Source organism: Poecilia mexicana, unplaced genomic scaffold (assembly GCF_051168715.1).
Source record: "Poecilia mexicana isolate PSO_F unplaced genomic scaffold, ASM5116871v1 scaffold_2, whole genome shotgun sequence".
In the NCBI taxonomy this organism is placed as follows: Eukaryota; Metazoa; Chordata; class Actinopteri; order Cyprinodontiformes; family Poeciliidae; genus Poecilia; species Poecilia mexicana.
Genome location: NW_028263371.1, coordinates 51472456 through 51491089, shown reverse-complemented (window position 1 = coordinate 51491089; position 18634 = coordinate 51472456). Strand labels below are relative to the sequence as shown.

Here is an 18634-nt window from a genome sequence, read left to right as displayed (position 1 = left end):
GTAAAGTGCAGCAGATGGAGTGAAGTTCCTCATTATGTCTATATTAGCCTCATATGTACAAATAAATAAAACGGGGAACACATTTGCTGCTCTGCAGAACTCCATTCTGCACTGATGCAAAATTCAACTTGATGCTCCACTGTGGCTTTAATTAAATTCTTGCTGGGTGAGAGTCTCCCCTTTGAGCCATGAAAGGAGAATGATTGTGATTGCAAACCACAGCGTGCCATCTCTTCTCTCTGTAACCTCTGCTGAGAAACCTCATGATGGAGCACCAACTCTGGTGAGGAGTTGTTTTTTTTTACCACACAAAATGTCTGCTGTTCCTGTGTTTGTTAGTTTTGTTTGTGATCAGATCAAATTTTACACATTTGGATCCAGATCAATCTTTTAAAATTCAAAATGGATTCAGGTCATTAGATGTTGTATTTACATCCCAACTCAGGAGGAGGTTATTGTTTAAAGTAGATGGGATTCTGGAATTAGTTCCAAATAAAGTAAGAAGGATTATTTTTGATCCAAAAATTGAAATGTGATACTTGAAGAATGTCTCCAGCTGAGCTGTTGGAACCAGAGCTTTCTGCTTCATAGATCAGAAAGGATGTTGTATTCTAGGGCTGTATGTAAGGCTAATAAACGTGGGAGAAATACTTTATGGTAGGGCTGTCCAGTATACCAAAAATATCTTGCTGTTTCAAAACATCTTCATTGCAATATCAGTTTGTGCAATATTCATATCAGAAAGTAACTGTTCCAGTCTGAACTTGTATTTATCCAGTTTGAGAGAGTTTTAAAGCAGGAGATGTTTACACCGGTCACTAATTACCCAAAATGCTGAAGGCCACAGAGTGATGGAAGCAGATGAGAAGGAGAGGAAAGAAGAAAATAAACAAGCAAGGAAACTGATATTATCACAATAGTTACCAATATTATTACCAGTGTAAGATTTTCTAATATCATGCAGCTCTACTAATAAGAAACATCAGTGTTAGAGCATCATGGCTTATCGCTTTCATTGTGTTTTCACATTCATCTGCTTTATAGACAAGCCTTTATCTTGTTTGGTAAAGATGCTTTTCTGAAGACATTTTTGTAAACTTTCAGCAGTCTGTCATGGTCGCTCAGGTCAGCCTTGGCAAATATAAATGACTTTCAAATCCCTAAGTCTAACATGTTGGCAGAGACTATCTGAACTTTTGATCATATTTTATAAAATAAAACCTTCAAAATAAATGTGTTTCTTGGATCTTTTGGCTTTATGCTGATAACCATTTTTTGTATAATTAAGAGTATAATAAATGGTTATTTTCTAGTATTTTTGTATTAGTCATATGTTCCCTTTAATAATGAAATATATGCTGAGAGACTTAGAGTGAATTACTGAGAAAAAAAACGCTTTTTTTCTCTCAGTAAAAGTCAATTATAAGTTAATATATTACATCTGTGATGAAAATCTACATTTTTAATTCAATGCATTTTGTTTTTAAATATTTCTTCTGGTTCATGGCAATTGACAAACTTCTGGTGCCATACCACCCCCTGGTGGCAGCAATGCCACATTACATCCAGGTGAACCCACAGGCAGCCCAACCAGTAATACGAAAGTCTTCCACCCCTGCAACAAACTTTCACTTGCCCAGGAAATGCTTTGAGCTCTGTACAAACCTAGATTAATTAGTTTAAAAGAAAAACAAACAAACATCTCAATTATTTTTATACCCAAACTGTCCAAAGTTGTCACCTTAATGTAAAAGAAAAGTGGTTACAAGACTGCAATTATATTCACAAAAGTATGTTTGAAGGAGTTAAATTTCAGCTTTCAGGATTGGCAGCGTATAGCTGCAGGGCTCAGTGTTCTGTATTCCCATATTGATACACAAATCACAAAAAAGAACTTCTCTAATGTGGATAAAATGACAAACGGCATGTGTTGTTCATTTTAAAAGCCAATTTGCATCTAAATGTAACAGAACCAGTAAAGTCTCCAATAATGGAATGTGTGTGAGTGTGTTTGGGTGAGTATATCTGTAGTGTAAAGGGTTTTGAGTGGTAGATCACTGATATTCAGTCCTTTAATATCACAACAGAATAGTCTTTTGTTTTTAACATTTATTTATTTTAAAAAATTGTTAACTTTTTATTTTTTCTACTATCTTTTGTGTTTTATCCTGTTTTATTTGATGTATTTTAGATGTTTTATTTTATTTCACCCGATGCATTTCACCTTGGTTATTGTAAAGGTCTATATAAATAAATTTATTATTCTTACAAAATTAATTTTTAAATATATTCCTTTAATTATTGAAATCTGAGTTTGGCAGAATGCTCCATGTTATGAGTGGGAATCATCTGCTGTTGCAAACAACTATCATAGTGAAAGATATTGGCTGGCATCACTGTTTCCTTTTTTTTCCATGCAGAGTAAGTGGTAGCTCCGCTAACAGGATGTTGTTCGGCTCCAGTTTGAGGCCACTGCTGCGTTAGGAGGCACACCTCCAGAGGGAATCCTTGCATGCATGTCTGAAATCCCTCTATGCTTTTATTGAGATCATTATCGCAAATATTGCCTCTGACAGAATCAATTTCCTTGTTTTGAGCTCTGCAGCACCGTATCTGTTAAATGTCGGCTTCTTCCTCTGAGAATCCCGCTTTGCAGGCCTCTGCGCAGAATAAAGCAGGAATGGAAAGTGGAGCAGGAAATTGAAAAGAGGGTTCCTGTTGTGTTGTGGAGACTGCTGTGCCTACTGCTATTTCCTCTGAACATGCCAGCATGGTGGATTTGCCAGATGTATGAGTTTGTGCCCCATCTAATAACCCTAACGGCCCTTGAGGGGAAAATTCTGGTCAGAGACGTTCTCCTGCATTGTTGCCGTTTCAAAGCTCCATTACATTTTATAGCTGTGGCACTGACGTGGTGTGTAATTTGGCATCTTTGGTCCATCTTGGCTGCTTCTGTGCAGGCTGGTTGGCGGCGGCACTTCAAAGGACATGAAGGAGGATGCACAGAGCAGCTGGCGTGCAGCTTGGTGTTTCCATGTGGCTTACAGGGAGCTCACAAATGTTTACCGAAGGCCACAAATGGTTTAGAGCTTCTGCTGATTATAACACTTCATTTTTAGAAGTGGAAAGATGAACTCGCACAATCTGTTTTTGTTTCGGGTTTTTAAGCAAACAGAGGCAGCCACAATATGAGAACCAGAGTGAAGTCGGATCAGACGAAGGAGAAGTGTTTTATGCAGAACTCATATAAAAAGTTAAGTCTTGTGTGAGGCTGATAAAACTCTCCCTGAAAATCGCACGCACCGAAAAGGTCTGAACAACTTTGTCTGGAAGGTCGACTTGTTAGACACTTCTAATTAGGTCTGGCTGTTTGGTGTGCCGCTGGTCTCCAGGAAACAATTTGCAGCAGCTCCACCATGATAGGATGTAGACCTCTATTCTCCCACCAGGCCCACTCACCCTGCTGGGTAAAACATGTGCTCCTGGCTCCTCACGTTGCAAAACAAACCAACAAACAGCGGCTTCCAGGCTCACCAGGTACATCCAATTCATTCCTGCAGCCTCAACTGAGGAACATGCAAAAGTTTTTGTAATAAAACAACAATAAACTATTTGTTTCCTTCATGACCGGGCCAGGTAAAATAAAATCATTCCAGTCTTTCCCTCCTGTTTTATTCTTTATTCCTGTGTAAATAAATATGTATTAGCTCATCTCAAATAAATTGAATGTTGTGTAAAAGTTTCATAATTGAGGAGGTGACACTCATGTATTATGCAGAATCATCCCTCATCGTTTTGCTGATTGTTGCTTACAGATGAAGAAACCCTGATATTCAGTGTCAGAAAATTAGAATAGTGTGAAAAAGGTCATTAATTGAAACTCATGATGTCACACCTTAATCAGCTAATTAACTCAAAACACCTGCAGAGGTTTCCTTAGCCTTTAAACTGTCTCTCCCTCTGTGTCGGTAGGCTACATAATGATGGGGAAAACGGCTGACTTGACAGTCATGGACCCTGTTCACAAGGACTGGGAGCCACAAAAGGTCATTGCTGAAGAAGCTTGTTAGTCACAGAGTTCTGTATCTAAGTGTATTAACAGAAAAGTTGAGTGTAAGGAAGAAGTGTGGTAGGAAATGGTGCGCCAGCAATAGGGAGAAGCACAGCCTTGAGAACACTGTCAAGCGAAATTGACTCCAGAAACACAGACTAATAGAAGACCTGGACAAATGTCAAATTCTCCGTGTCAAGCACTTAACTGGGCTTAGGAGAAAACGGACTTGGATTAATGTAAATTCTGCATTTTATTTGGAAATCAAGGTCCCAGGGTTATTAAATTTTGGGTTTCCTTTCACTGTAAATCATTCTTTTAAAATAGCAAAATTTAAAAGCTTAAGATATTTCTCTTCATGTGTGATGAACATCTGCAAAATGCCCTTTTCACTTTCTGAGATGACTGGCGAGAAATATTGCACTTTATTTTTAGAAATGTACAAGTACGTATCCAGTGCATGTCAACAGTACACACATTATTCTCAGTGGGACATTAGTCTAAAAATATGTTTATGACATAAATTGCTCCTATGCTTGTATAATAACAGAAACACAAATAAAAATTTACTGTAACAAGAACTACTGACACTTCACATTAATGTATCCTATTTACTCAGAAATTTGATCCAAATCAATGCATCAGTTTAATAAAACAACATTCACTTGATTATTTCTTTTATGTTGTTTGAGGTCCACTCCAGAACAAGTGCAGGCAGAAGTTGAGTTCTCATTTTGCTAACTGAAGCACTTATTTAATCAGCAACAAAAGGTGGAACCTGCAGGGAAACTTTGGATGAAATTTACTCGAGTGGCTCTCAGTTTTATAGGTCAGATCTCAAACCAAACACCTGATTTACTGTGACGGCTTTTACAATTGAAGCGATAGATTCTAAAATGCTAAATACTGTCCAGTATGTTGATACAAACAACAACAAAAAATAAGATTTGCATAACAAAGGTGTTATTCTCTCTATTAGCTGCACTGTTTTCTTGCAAGTTCGGTCTCAGTCTGGGATCCCTCTGCATGGAGTTTCCATATTCTCCCCATACCTGCACTGTGTATCTCAGGGTACTCCGGGTTTATTCCACAGTCCAAAAATATTCATGTTTTCTTTAAGTTTCCCTTAGATCTGGATGTGTCCAGGTATTTAAACATATAGAGTATATGGATTTTTAAAAAAAAGTCTAATATTCTGCAAATATTTTTGGAATCCCCCTTTAGTCTAATGAGCATCTAATTGGTGTGTAATAATCTCAAATGTTTACGGAGGTTTCTGAATCCGACATGAAAAACCCAATTCCTCCAAATAACATCAAATGAGGCCCGACAGGCTTTCTCTGCTGACCTTCTGATGATGAGCAGGTGAACAAAAGTATAATCCTTCTTAGTTCTTGGTTTCATACATTTTTTATTTTATTACTTGAGTCATCCATCAGTGAGCTATTCCCTATGAGTAAAACCAGCACAATGTGACTCCTTATTCAGCGAAAGTTATGCAATAGAAGATAATCCACTGCTTCCACAGTAATGCTGCTCACGCATAGTGTGGAAATCACCTTTTCCACCTGGCTGTCGTTCCTCAGCTTCCCTGTTGTTGTGTGTTGAAGCATTAGAGCCGAATTCTGTTTAGCATACAGTCGGAGGACTTTGAGCTCACATTTAATTCACTTTCAGGTTTTTCAAGGGGGATTATTATGCAAGTTTGAAGTCTGGAACCCAAAGCTGATTGTTTCAGGTTCCATGAAATATTAAGTTTTTTGGGGAGACAGAGCCCCAATTTCAAGGTGCTAAATTGTGGAGTCAAATTTCCTTTAAGTCACATTTGACATATACGGCATTTTAATAACATCTGAAGGGAACATAGTTACTTGATTGTGCTATAACATGGAAGTGTGTGGCTGAAACACATGTAATGCTGCCCCTTTAAGCCTAATAAGTAAGAAACTGACAGTTTACAATTTGTGATTAAAAGAAGGATTTGCTTCATGACTTTGGAAGAAAACCGAATCACTTGGATCATTGTTATCTAAATGTAATCACTCTTGTGACATGTGTATGACTTGGACATATGACCTGGCACATTCAAAGCAACCCTTGTTGTCTGGAGACTGTTGGAATCCCTGAAGTTGGACACATTTGAGCTCCTGCAGCCATGGTTGGCTTGGTTTAACAGGATTGCCAGGCGTTTTGTTCCTTGGATACTGATAATCCTGCTTATCCATTCGCTGCACCTGAAGCTTTGGTGGAGGGATCTTCAGTACAGCAAGCTGTTGCTGTCGTCTGTTGGTTACGCCTCCTTTAAGCCTGTTGAGAGGCAAAAGGAAAAGGAAATATTACAAAATTCTACATCCTAAAACACTTTTTCATGTTGCATGCTTTTTTTTTACTTACAACAGACTGGAGAATGGGTCTGATGATGAAACCTCATCTACACAAAAGCACTAATCCTGTGGTCTGTGTACATATTGGTTGTACGTCCCTCTACATCCAAAATGGGCTGTCAAAGGCAATGCAAAACTTTCAGTCGGTCAGCTTTATCACCTTGTTTGACTAACCTGAGATGTTTATGAAGGATTCCTTCAATGCTGTTAACATGTCTGAGTGGCTGGTCTAAAAATGCTACCACATTATAATACCATTTTGCTTGATTAGCTGGCAATAGAAATGGTTTATCTGTCATTATCTCAAAAGATGACTTAGTTTAGTGTTTTCTTATTTTCCTATTGCAACTAGAAAAAGTAAAAAGACCAAAAAGTAGACAGTCAGGTAGGCAGAGTAGTTGCAAGAAAAGGAAATCCTCAGAAAGTTTGGGGACAACAGAGAATCCAGACAGAAAACCAAAAGCTTAAAAACGTAAGAGTCATGGTCACTGGAAAGCTTCACAAGTGGGTTAATTAACCCATTTGGGGAGAAAAAGGCTAAAGATTCAGGAAACTTGACTAGAAGAAAACATGCAAGAAGAAATGGAAATGTCTGATAAGAGATGAATAACCAGGAATACAACTAAACACAATGAAACTCTAAGAAAACAGAGATTCCAGAAAACACAGATTCCTCATGATGGTAACCTTTTCAAACCAATATAAAGGAATCAGGCACATGGCTCAATATGCAGCACATTCCCACTAACATCTCATAGCTCCGGTGGCACTACACCTGGGACCTCAACCTGGCATGTTTCAGTCAGGAGGTGCAGCCATCAGGCCGCATCAGGATAATGCTACCGCCGCGTTATGACAAACCTGAGACATGAGGCAGTGGCAGCAGTGTTGGAGCTCCTCTGAACGTCTACAGGGATTTTCTTCATGATCTCCTAAACAATTTCAACTTTCATCTTATCAAAGTTGGAAGACCTTATTCTAATTTCAGGCCTGTGTGTCATCATGCACAACTCGCCACATGTTCTGAAAAGTCAGAAAACTGTCACATATACAGGAAGTAAGTTCCATATGACTCATAAAACTTGATACTCCTAAACAGACAATAACTTTGGGCTGTCAAAATAAGAGCATACCCTACAAAAGAAAGGCCTTCATATTTTTCACGTCAGGTAATTCCTGTTTTGGGTATTTTATGACGGTTTAAACCAACTGCTGCTACACATGGGATTAGTGTGGCCCTTTAAAATGAAGCTTACTAAAATTTCAAAATAAAAGTCTCAATATCCCTCTCATGTCTCAATATTACCCTTCTCCATAAAATAAGCATTTTAGCTATTTCCTTCTCCCAGGTTAGTGTATTGGTGCATTAACACTAGCAAAAATATTCGCATTTCACTGCTTAAGTAAAACTTAGCATTTCATTGCCCCCCACTAGTGAACTTCCTTGCAGAGCAAGCATTTTAGCAATTTTTTTTTATTGATTTACTATGTTTAGTATTAGTTTATACACTGAATGGAATAAGTCCATGTTAGTCAACATGGTTGTAATTCTCCACATAGTATTGAGTATAGGTTAGCTAAGTTTAGCATCAATGCTAATTTTTAGCATCTGAACCTCTGATTCGGGTCCAGCCGACAAGCATATTTTGGCAGGCCCTGTTTAAAGTTCTTCAGAAATTTTCTAGTATTACTTGTTATTAATTTATTAATTAATGTGTTAAAAGATTTGCGTTTTGTTCTGGTAACCAAGTGCCATGAAGTATAAATCAGATTGTTACTTTTGTGTTGAATGTCTGTTTTTGTTTACCACCAATGGCAATGTTAGTATAAGACAGTGTTTCAAAAGAGCAGGAGAAATCTTATGTTCTTTGAACAATAACAATATTTGTTGTTGATCTGTTGCTAAGAGATAAGTGTGTTTTCTGGTAACCAAGTGCCATGAAGTAAACATCTGATTTTTACTTTTGTAAAAAAAAGAAATGGAGGAAATCAATAGAAGACAACATGTTAGTGATATCCCACATGCCACTGGCAGCATTTTGGCCAACATTAGCATTTTGGCTAATTTTAGCTTATACACAAATTTTAACATAGTGAATGGAGTAAGTCCATGTCACTCCACATGCTTGTGACTCTCCACATGCTATTGTAGCTTACTTTAGCATTGATGCTAATTTTTAGTAGTAGAACAGTGGGTCCTATGTGACATTCACACTTTGGCAGGCCCCGTTAAAATTTTTTCAGAAGTGTTCTTGTTTTATGTTTTGTTCTTACTGATTTAGTTGTTTTTATTGTTGTTGCTTTTACTTTTTGTGAACCACCTTGGTCAACATTGTTTTTAAATGTGCCGTATAAATACATTTGACACTTGCAGAGCACAATGTGTTCTTGATGCACCCCACAGGACCCTTATAAGACCCCACAGACCCCATCAACACACATTTCTGATGGATTCCTAATGTAATGGTGCGCTCTTGTTGCCCCTCACACAGGAGTTTCCAATCTCTTGATAAAGAAAATGTTAGAGGTACTTCTGAAAGTGCAAAAACAAACAGTTTAATTTCAACATTACTTTTAAATTGTATTACAGAATATAAAACACTATATTCTTTTAGACTGCATTACTCTTATGTTGCACTCTTCATCATACATTGGATGCCAAATTGAGCTACAATTCAACATTTCAGCATCTTGGTGGATTTGTTTGGCTTGATGGAAAATTATCTCTGTGCTGTACAACTTAATTTAATCAATCGGCGGACAAAAAGGACTAAAACCCTGGGCGCTAATTAGGTTATCTGAATGCACAAACACTCTCAATTGTAGCTTTTTTTCCCTTTCTGTGGGTGGATGAAATCTTACAATTAAATAACATAATGGAAAATAGGAAGATTATTCGATTATTCCTAAAGGATACAAGTAAAGCCCTGTTGTTCTTGTTGCAATTTGCGGTTGTTTTCACCATTTCCCCTGTTTATCATCATATGTGCTGCATTTGCATAACACTAGAATTTAACCTCAAGCCTATCCTTCCCATTTTCATTGCATTAGCTTACAGTTTTTCACAAATGCGCTAACGTTGGCTTATCTCCTGAAAGATAATGCTGTGCTCTCTGGAGTATGTTCTGCTATCACTTTGCTGGAAGAATGGGATCTTCCCGTTATAATGTGCAGGAAATCCATCCTCTGCTGTCAAAGCAGTTTTACAATGGGGGCACAGAGTGGGTGTTTCCTGATGAACTTGGCTGACTGAGGCACTCAAACAATTTAGGTGAGAAACAAGCATGCTAAAACTCCTGTGATAATGAAGCTGATTTATTATCAGAATCGTAAATTATGTATTTGTTGATAAAAGATAATAACTGGTAGTTCTCTCTTTCCATCCATCCATCCATCCATCCATCCATCCATCCATCCATCCATTTTCTTATAGCCTTATCACAGTGGGGTCAGGAGGGGTGCTAGTGCCTATCTCCAGCTGTCAGCGAGTGAGAGGCGGACTGGCGCCCTGTGATGGACTGGTGACCATCACAGGGCGCTAAACATATATATTTATTACTTAATTTTTTAAAATGTGAAACATTTTGGTTTTAGGTAATGCAGTCAAAAGACAGAAATATTCACACATGAACATAATTTAAAATAGATTTCCAAATAAAGAGTAAAATGCACATTTTCCAAATGAATGTTATGTGGCTCCAGTGTTTTAAACCGTCTGGCTTAACACTTTAACTCCAACAGAACGTTGGCCAGACGTGGTTTTGTTAATGTGGTTTAGATTAAGTCAACCCAATCATTTGAAAGAAGCCCGATCTGATCACAAGCCCTCTCAGTACGCATGCAAGTGGAGTAACATTCTGATGGGGCTCAAATACACCGAGTAACTGAATTAGAATGCAGTGTGTTGATGATATTTGCTTCACAATGAGCACAGAGGAAAGCTAATTTGTGTTGTGGTTAGCACTTTAGCCAAGAATGTTTATGATTCAAATCTTGGGCATGCGGCTCTCATTGTGTTGGTTGAGCCTTTACTCCAGAATCAAACATGGCCAGTGATCAGGGCTTTCTGATTAGCTACAAAACTGTCTTGTCTGTCTTTGTGCAGCAGTCAGACATTTTAAAGACAATTCTAACTTGAAGCAGCAGATCACCTGAAACCAGAGAACAGTCACACTTTCCAAGACATGTTGGTGCAAGTCATGAATACTCTGCGGGTGAAACGTGCAAGACAATGTCTGAAACTGCCTCTTACTAACTCTGGTTGCTGTGAATCTACTAACAACAGATTTAGAACAAGGAAAACACCAAAAATAAACCAGCTGGGTGAGAAACAAGCTCAGAAAATGGTTTGATTTGATAATGTTCAGCTAATGATCCACCTGCAACAGTTCGTCTTTAGTGTCTACTGAAAAGTGAGAACATTACCCATTAAAACCAATCAACCCAAATGAGATGACCTGACCACACAAGTTTGTAATCTACCAGATAGTTTCACATTTGTGCTCAGAAGCTGTTTAGCTCGCTGTGTGCCTGTTCCAACAAGCAGTTTTAGTCTTGCAGCAAATACAGTCGGGGAATTTGTTTGCAGGAGTGTTAAATCAGAGACAAGATTACACTCTTTAGCTGCCCTGTTTTACAGAGCTGTAGACAAATTTGGAACAATACTAATTATGTTGTCAGCAGAACGTGTTGCTGGGTCGAGCCGTCCCATCGTTGGCTTTCTTCTGCTGCGAATGTGGACAGGCTCAGCTGAGTGGATACTTATTAAACTGTCAGTGTGTGTTTTTTCATCCAGAGAGCGTTTACACAAGGCTGAATTGCCCCATTTTCTGTTCAGATGAGTGCCGGTGTTTATGTAATCTGTGTTTTACTGCTGCTGCATTTCTGCCAACATCAATTCCTTCTTCAGGCCTGATGGTAACTAGTCTGGTCACAGGTGGTTAACCCATCTACCTCCTGGCTTGAAATAATCCCATTTGATCATCATGCTTAGCTATTTTTAAATGTATTATCTCTTTAAACTTGTGTGACTTAATAAAATCCAGCTACAATAAAAGAGGACACATTTTTAGTCTCTTTAATAAAACATGTCTGGATCTGTAAAATCCATCTGACTTTTGATGGACATGATTTTTTTTTGTTGTTTATATGAGGGAATAGTTAGTTATAATTCAACCTATATAGTAAAAGCTCTTTTATTGCAATTAAAGTCTTTTAGGTATTGAACATAATTTCAAATCAGTAGTACTGCCAAGATCTGCGCAAATTAAGATGTAAACAAACTATATCGTAGGTTATATTAGTTACATTCTAAAGTTTTTTTTTTCTTACTGGTTCAGCAAAACATTAAAACAAGCAGAAAACCAAGCCTATCCAGAGTGGACTCAGACTGACGGCCTTCATTCATGGATCCTGTGTTACATTTTTCCTCCCAAACCATCTGTGGACCCCGCCCACTACGGAAGCACTGGAGGCTGTCAGACACGTGATTGATTCAGTATGGAGGAGCTGCTGTCTGAATGAGTTGATGTTTTTGCACCGACGGCTCCAGTATCTCCGCGGATGCTTCAGGAGAGCAGCGGGGTGGAAGCGCCGCGCAGTCCGCCTCCAGGTGTGCCCCGTCCCGGTCTCCTTCCGGTCTCTGTGAATCCGCCAGGCGGCTGTTGGGCTGACTCTCTTCGTCCGCGCTTTGACTTAGGCTCGAAGTTTTCATTGCCCTTTCAAAGTCAGCAGAAAGAAGGCAAACTTGTTGCGAAATAGCCCCGCTGTTAAAAACTAAAGAAAGGGTCGGCCGAAATGAAACAGCTTATCTGTACGGCTTAAATTGAACGCATTAGTGAAGCTCGCCGCTTTTTTTAAGAGGTGTGCATTTTCGGGACAGTTTCCCTGACCTGTCTACTCGGTAGGTTCTTCTGTTTTGTGAGAGAAGTTTGACAGTGGTTGTTTGGGATTCACAGCACGCATTTCTTCTCCTTCATGTTTGCCCACCGTGCCTGTGTGTGAGGTAGGAAGCTGTTTGTGTTGCGGAGCTTTGGGTGTAAACTTGTGCCTTCATGCCGTGTAAACACAGGGCTGTGGCTCTGCTCTGTTATCGCGCCTCTTTAACCCTTTACAAGCGGAAAAATGCTCACAGACTCCTGCTTATAAACTCCAGACCCCACAGGAACAAAAAGTCACAGCAGACCTATATGTCTGAGTCCTAATTTACTGGCTGCAGATGTTTGTTTTATAGATTCAAACGAAGGGTAATTGGAACCAAACATCGACAAAACTTCAGCTCAGTCTGGAATATTATCTAACTAGTAAATTCTTTTCCTGGTCAGTTCAAACTTCTCTGGTTTTCTTGTGAGGTTTGACCTGTTGATTCCCTGTTTTATTCTCTTTATTCTGATGATTAATAGTAATAGGAACATCAAATAGCTATTTAATAGAGGTAACTTGATTCAGAAGATTTTACATAGTGACACTTTTCAATCATTCTTTTTGTTAGTTTTGGTGAGTTAAAAATGAATCAGTTACCATATAAATTTTCGCCTGGCTGTCGAGGGAGGTGGACACTTTCTTCTTATTTTTAGGGCAAGAAGTTAAAATCTATATGAAATGGAAAATTTGAACTACAATTTGAACCAAGCAGCTTTTACTCCAAAGCAAACCTCTGTGCTCTCAGTCGTTAAACTTGGCCCAGAAAGAAAACTGCTTTTAAAGAGTGATTAACTCATATTCTGCACTGGTTGCTGAGCAAAAAAAATGGTTAGAACAGCTTGTGTTAGTAGTCCAAACAGAAAATACATATTAAGATGCATTAAAAAATGAAATAATGAGAAGTTTAAAATTATGTAAATCATATAATCATAAACTTAATATCACAATTCTCTAACAGGGGAAACCATCTTGGCATTTACATTTGTGTTTTGATATGTTCTAAAAAAATAATAATTTGGAGTTATGTTCTGCAGAAAAATCCACAAATCTCAGCCACAATTAGGGGGGGTCCACTGTGTCGTGCTCACCATTACTTTTTAACTTAGTGATTTAGGGTGCGTTCACACTGCAGTCTGAAGTGACCCAATTCCGATTTTTTTTGACGTAATGTGACCTCTATCCGATCTCTTCATGGCAGTGTGAACAGCATCTTTTTCGAATGTGATCCATATCCGACGCGTATCCGATTCAAATGCGACCTAACGTTCAGGTCGCATTCATCCGAACTGAACATCACTGATTCTCAACAAATCTCACTATTCTGCGTCCTGATAGGCGCAAGTGGGAATAAAAACAACAACCATGACGGAATATATGAGGATTAAGTTGTTAATATGCTGCTCTGGTTGGACAACAACTTCAAATATGTAAGCTAAGCTCCACCGTTGTTTACTTCCGCAAACATTGAGCACTTCTTCTTTTTATGGCAGTTGGCAGAACACTGAGAACGCTAACGCTATTGCGCCCTCTACTGCGCACGCGGGTCACTTTCAGGTCGTTTGCCCGTTCACACTACAGAATGCATACAGGTCGCATTTACTGATGGTGTAAACGGCCCCGGCAAAAAAATCGGAATTGGGTCACTTCAGGCTGCAGTGTGAACGCACCCTTTGGTCCACGTAACAAAAATGTAAATGCCACTGGTCTTCAGAACCATAGCAACAAATCACTTACCAGACAGCGACGAGGAGATTGATCCGAAGGAAGGAGAGTTAAAGGCCAAAGATGAAGTGAGAAAAGTTGGTGCTTTATACATATAACATCATAATGTTCAAGGACAAACCAAAGAATTAGATGAAACTTGAATTGCATCAGATGCTGCTTTTATGCTCAAACAGAGATGAAAATTGGAGCAATAGATATAAAGCAGTAAAGTGAGCTACAAACTGTAGATTTAGCTGCAAACCTTGTGTTACTGATATTGGCACCAAGTTTCTCTGTCAGAAGAAATGTTGCACTGGGTCCGGTGTGATGAATTCACCCGTTTTTAGATCGAGTTAAAGTGAGAAACATCTCCAGACATTATGGCTCATTGAAGAACACATTGATTCTGATTACATGCAGAGAATCAAGGTGGTAAAATATCTGAACGTTTTCACAGATAAATCATCAGTTGGCCTACTTTCTGCATTTATACACACACACACACACACACACACACACACACACACACACACACACACACACACACCTACACACACACACACACACACACACACACACACACACACACACACACACACACACACACACACACACACACACACGCATACATGTTTACTGTCTGATACTCAATACCCGAAGGACAGCAGCCACAGTTTTTCAGTTTCATATCTAAGTCTACGGTTAGTTGAGACCTTAATGTTTTGCTTGGAAAGTTTTTTGTGACGGCTTGGAACTAAGAAAGGAGACCAACTTTTTCCACCGGTTGCTCAGTATCTAAAAGTCACATCTTTAAGAAAGAGGACAGAAAGTCCATTAGCTGTGTCATCCATCTAATGTATGCCAAGTTTTCAGCTAACAGCTCTTTAGGAATCAACCTTGCTGATGTCTGGCTGTCTTAGCTTTGATGTTTTAAAAATGCTTAACTAAAATATTGGAACAAATTGTTTGTGCTAACGTGACTGCGGTTTGCGATTTGCATTCCTGGACGTCTTTGACGAGTATGTAAATCACTTCCTTATTTTTGTCTGGTGATCGTGCTATTTCTGGAATGTGAAGTATGTCTTGCAGCTGTGGTGCAACTATTAAGATTTCTCTAGGTGATTATTGAGTTGATTTACAGAACTGAGGTGAATGCATAACCCACCGCACACACTCTGAGATCTGTTCCATACTAATTTGGTATTTTGTTCAAACAGGATCTTCTCCTGTGTTTTAATCTCATCATAGATGTGTAAACAGAGTTTCTGGTCATTGGAGGTTTTTAAAAACTCACTTCGTTGTGTGAATTATACAGAGATCACAAAAAACCACGGACCTTAAGGCCTCGTTCAACCACTTTCTGCTTTACACACCCAAACTGCACGTCAGCTTGTCCACATCTTTCTTTCTCTTTCTTAATTCTAATCACTGTTAAAGTTTAGATGCAAGCTGAAAAAGCTAAAAAAAAAAAAAAAAGAGAGCAAAGAATAAGTAATGTCATGAGCTACAATCTTGGGGAGATTCCTCTGCCCAGCCCACATTTCAATTTTCTTAACTTTGACAGAATCACAGTTATTACCAAAATATTGCAAAAGTGTCAATATTACTTCAGAGATGCAGATTGTTTTATATTTGCTTAAATTTACTTCAGCATGAACTATTGAAATTATATGTACTGCATAATTTTAGACGAATACATTTCTGTTAATAGTGGATCTATCAGTGTAAAATCTCTTGCCCCTTTTTATCATTGGCTCTTCCTTCTTTTTAGATAACTTCTTATTTGTAAAATATGAATGAAATGCATTTTTCAGTGCATGAATTTGTTTAATTGCTAAATCGAAATCTTCCCGGTGGACGCTGTGTATTTTATTGGACAAAATTAGCTGAAGATTCAGAACCTTTACAATGACTTAGTGGAATAACTTGGTTTTAATCCGGGACACTCATGTAAGCATAACCTACGACATATTTGTTGTTGTGACATATGATGCCCACTGAGCAGTACAGTAAAACTGATTAAAAAGGTATTTGTTTTTAACTTGATCAAATTTTAACCTGGATGTATTTTAATGTTTGTACAAACTTCAATAAATTTCCACACATTTTTCTGCTTAAAGCTCTCAAACATATTAAAATTAAGTTCAACGTTAGTTGTTTTAAAAAATAATTTTATTTTTTTCTAATTTTGCTTCAGTTCAGTTTGTTGTGTTCTAATTCCATTAACAAGATAATTTAGCTCAGTTCCACTGTGTTTGGTCTGGCCCAAGCTGGCACCGGGGAGGTTTACTTGTTTGTGGACAGTTTGTTGATGTTATCACACTAATGAACTCTAATGGGGTCCGTTAGTGCCAGTGTTGTGGTCTGGGACAAAAAAGGTGGCGAGACTCTGTCACCCAGCAGGAATTTGTAAACAGTTTGGCGGGGTCTCCCATTCAGCTCACCATGCAGGATATTAAAGTACTTTTGTTTTTCTCTCTGTCTGTTTGTCTGCCCCTCGATTACACACAGTACTTTAGAAGACAAGCAGGAGAGTCTGTCGAGTACCTGCAACTCTTCCTGGTGGTATAGACACGTGTGTGTGTATATATATATATATATATATAAAGGTCAGCAGGAGCAAATTCTCTTTATTTCTGTTGGTTTTTGGATTTGGCTTTCATCCAAGTTAGTGAAGAAAAGGAAGCTGGACGTCAGCCAGAGATGCAGTAAAATTAGACGAGAGGAAGATCCAAGCAGTAAAACGGTCTCAGACCTCTCAATGAGCAACTATACAGACGCTCTCAGCCTCAACTGATCTGATTTGGGGCCTGATGGGTCCTTGTGTCAATCCTTGTAGGCATCCAGTGAGTCCGTGGCTGCGAATCATTCTCCCACGTCCAGCTTCTTCCATCCTGTTGGACTTCACATCCTGAGTAATAAACCCATTTTGGCTCCTTTGTGCCCTGTCCTGACTTTGAACCCACCCTGGAGCTGTAAAATCAGTTGGTGTTTTTGGGGAAGGTTTCCTCACTTGGATGTGCAGAGCCTGCTGTCACGTCTGCTTTAGCACTTTACGGTAACCAGAGCAGACATGAATCTACACGGTGATTGGTTTTTACTCATCTGATTTTAGAGATGATGTATTTTTAATGTAAAAGTAGATTCTGATTAAACCAAGTAAGCAAATGATTTGATTTTCTTAAGAAGCAGATCTTCACCACTGTGTGATTGACATGAACTCATCAATATCGTTTGGATTTTGTTCCAAAATCTGCCTGTGGCCACCAAAACACTTAAATGTAAGTTACTGTACTACAGTGGATCTGTAGAAATCTCTGGCTGAAGATAAACTTGTGTAGAACAAAGTGTGAATGTATAACATTATAAGATCAGCGGAAGTTGGAGTGATTGTTGCTTTTCTGTTTTAAATAAGATTATGTCGTTGCTATAGTTTTTGTTTTTGTGTAAATACTATATTTTCACTGTAGATGAGAAACCTGAGAGCGGCTCATGCCTTGCTTCACATAGTTTTATGCAACTCCCTCTGTCAGCATTTAAGCTCCCAAGCAGCAAGAGAGGCTCACAAAACAATTCCACTTCCTCATATTTAAAATGTTTTTGCTGTTATTGGTACTCATAGTATTCATACTTCTGATTTTTACTCTTCTCAGTGTCTTGGACTTGAATTCTTTTTCCCTGCCCACAATAAACGGATCTTACAAATACTGATCTCTGGTCATTAGAAGTAGTGGAATCGAGTGTTTTTACCTCTTAAAACTGTCTGTCATTGCAGATTGCTGTGTTTGCTGATGAAGGCTGTTAGATATCAGTATGAACAAGAGAAGAGCTCTTGATTTGAACTCGGTATGGGATCCGTCTGTTAGTTTCTTTTTATCAACAACTGATTCCTGAGAATTCATCATCGATCCTGTGAAATCCAAAATAGCAAAGTTATTATCACTCTTTGTTATCCATTTTTATTCTTTTATCACATATTTCACTTTGACTTTTGGCATCTAATCAATAGTTACTCTGAGGAATCTTTATTCTTTCATTTTAGGTAGACTATTCTCCGTTTTTACTTGCATAAAAGAAAAATGAAGAACAATTCAGTCCTTGGCACACGACCAGTCTTCTCTCACCATCTGAATAATTCATACTCAATCAAGTCTGAGAGGCTGAAGCAGTCTTCTTGGCATACACGCGTTTTCAATGATTCATTTCTCAAGCTTTGCAAGGGGTGTGCTTAATTGTTGTTTACTTCTCGCTATCCGACCGCACGTTATTTTTATGCCATGGAGATTACTCCCGACAGCGCTTGGAGTGCCTGGGAAATAAAGTCCATTAAGAGGTCCTCGGAGCTGTTTTTCTGTCGAGCATCATGAAACTTTGCTTCAGAGGAACACGATAAACCACATCCAGTTTAAAGTCTCAGCCTGTCAAAATGGAGAGTTTGAAGAGACGCCGAAGATGTATTTAATGACTCAGTGGTGCTGGAAAAAGTACTTCTACTATACTTGGATGTGATTAAACTGCATCCATTCATGCAGTGTCTACACCCGCCTATCCGTGGAAGGTCGTTGGTGGCTAT

At 38.6% G+C, this 18634-nt stretch overlaps 1 protein-coding gene across 1 annotated transcript in view; it reads left to right on the top strand.

The window, feature by feature from the left end:
* Positions 1-11652: 11652 nt before the first annotated feature.
* The window catches only part of hdac4 (histone deacetylase 4), a 125395-nt gene continuing 118413 nt past the window's right edge, over positions 11653-18634 (top strand). The window contains exon 1 of the mRNA XM_088002372.1: positions 11653-12046. The gene's annotated coding sequence lies outside the window, so the exon portion shown is untranslated. The remainder of the gene's footprint in view (positions 12047-18634) is intronic.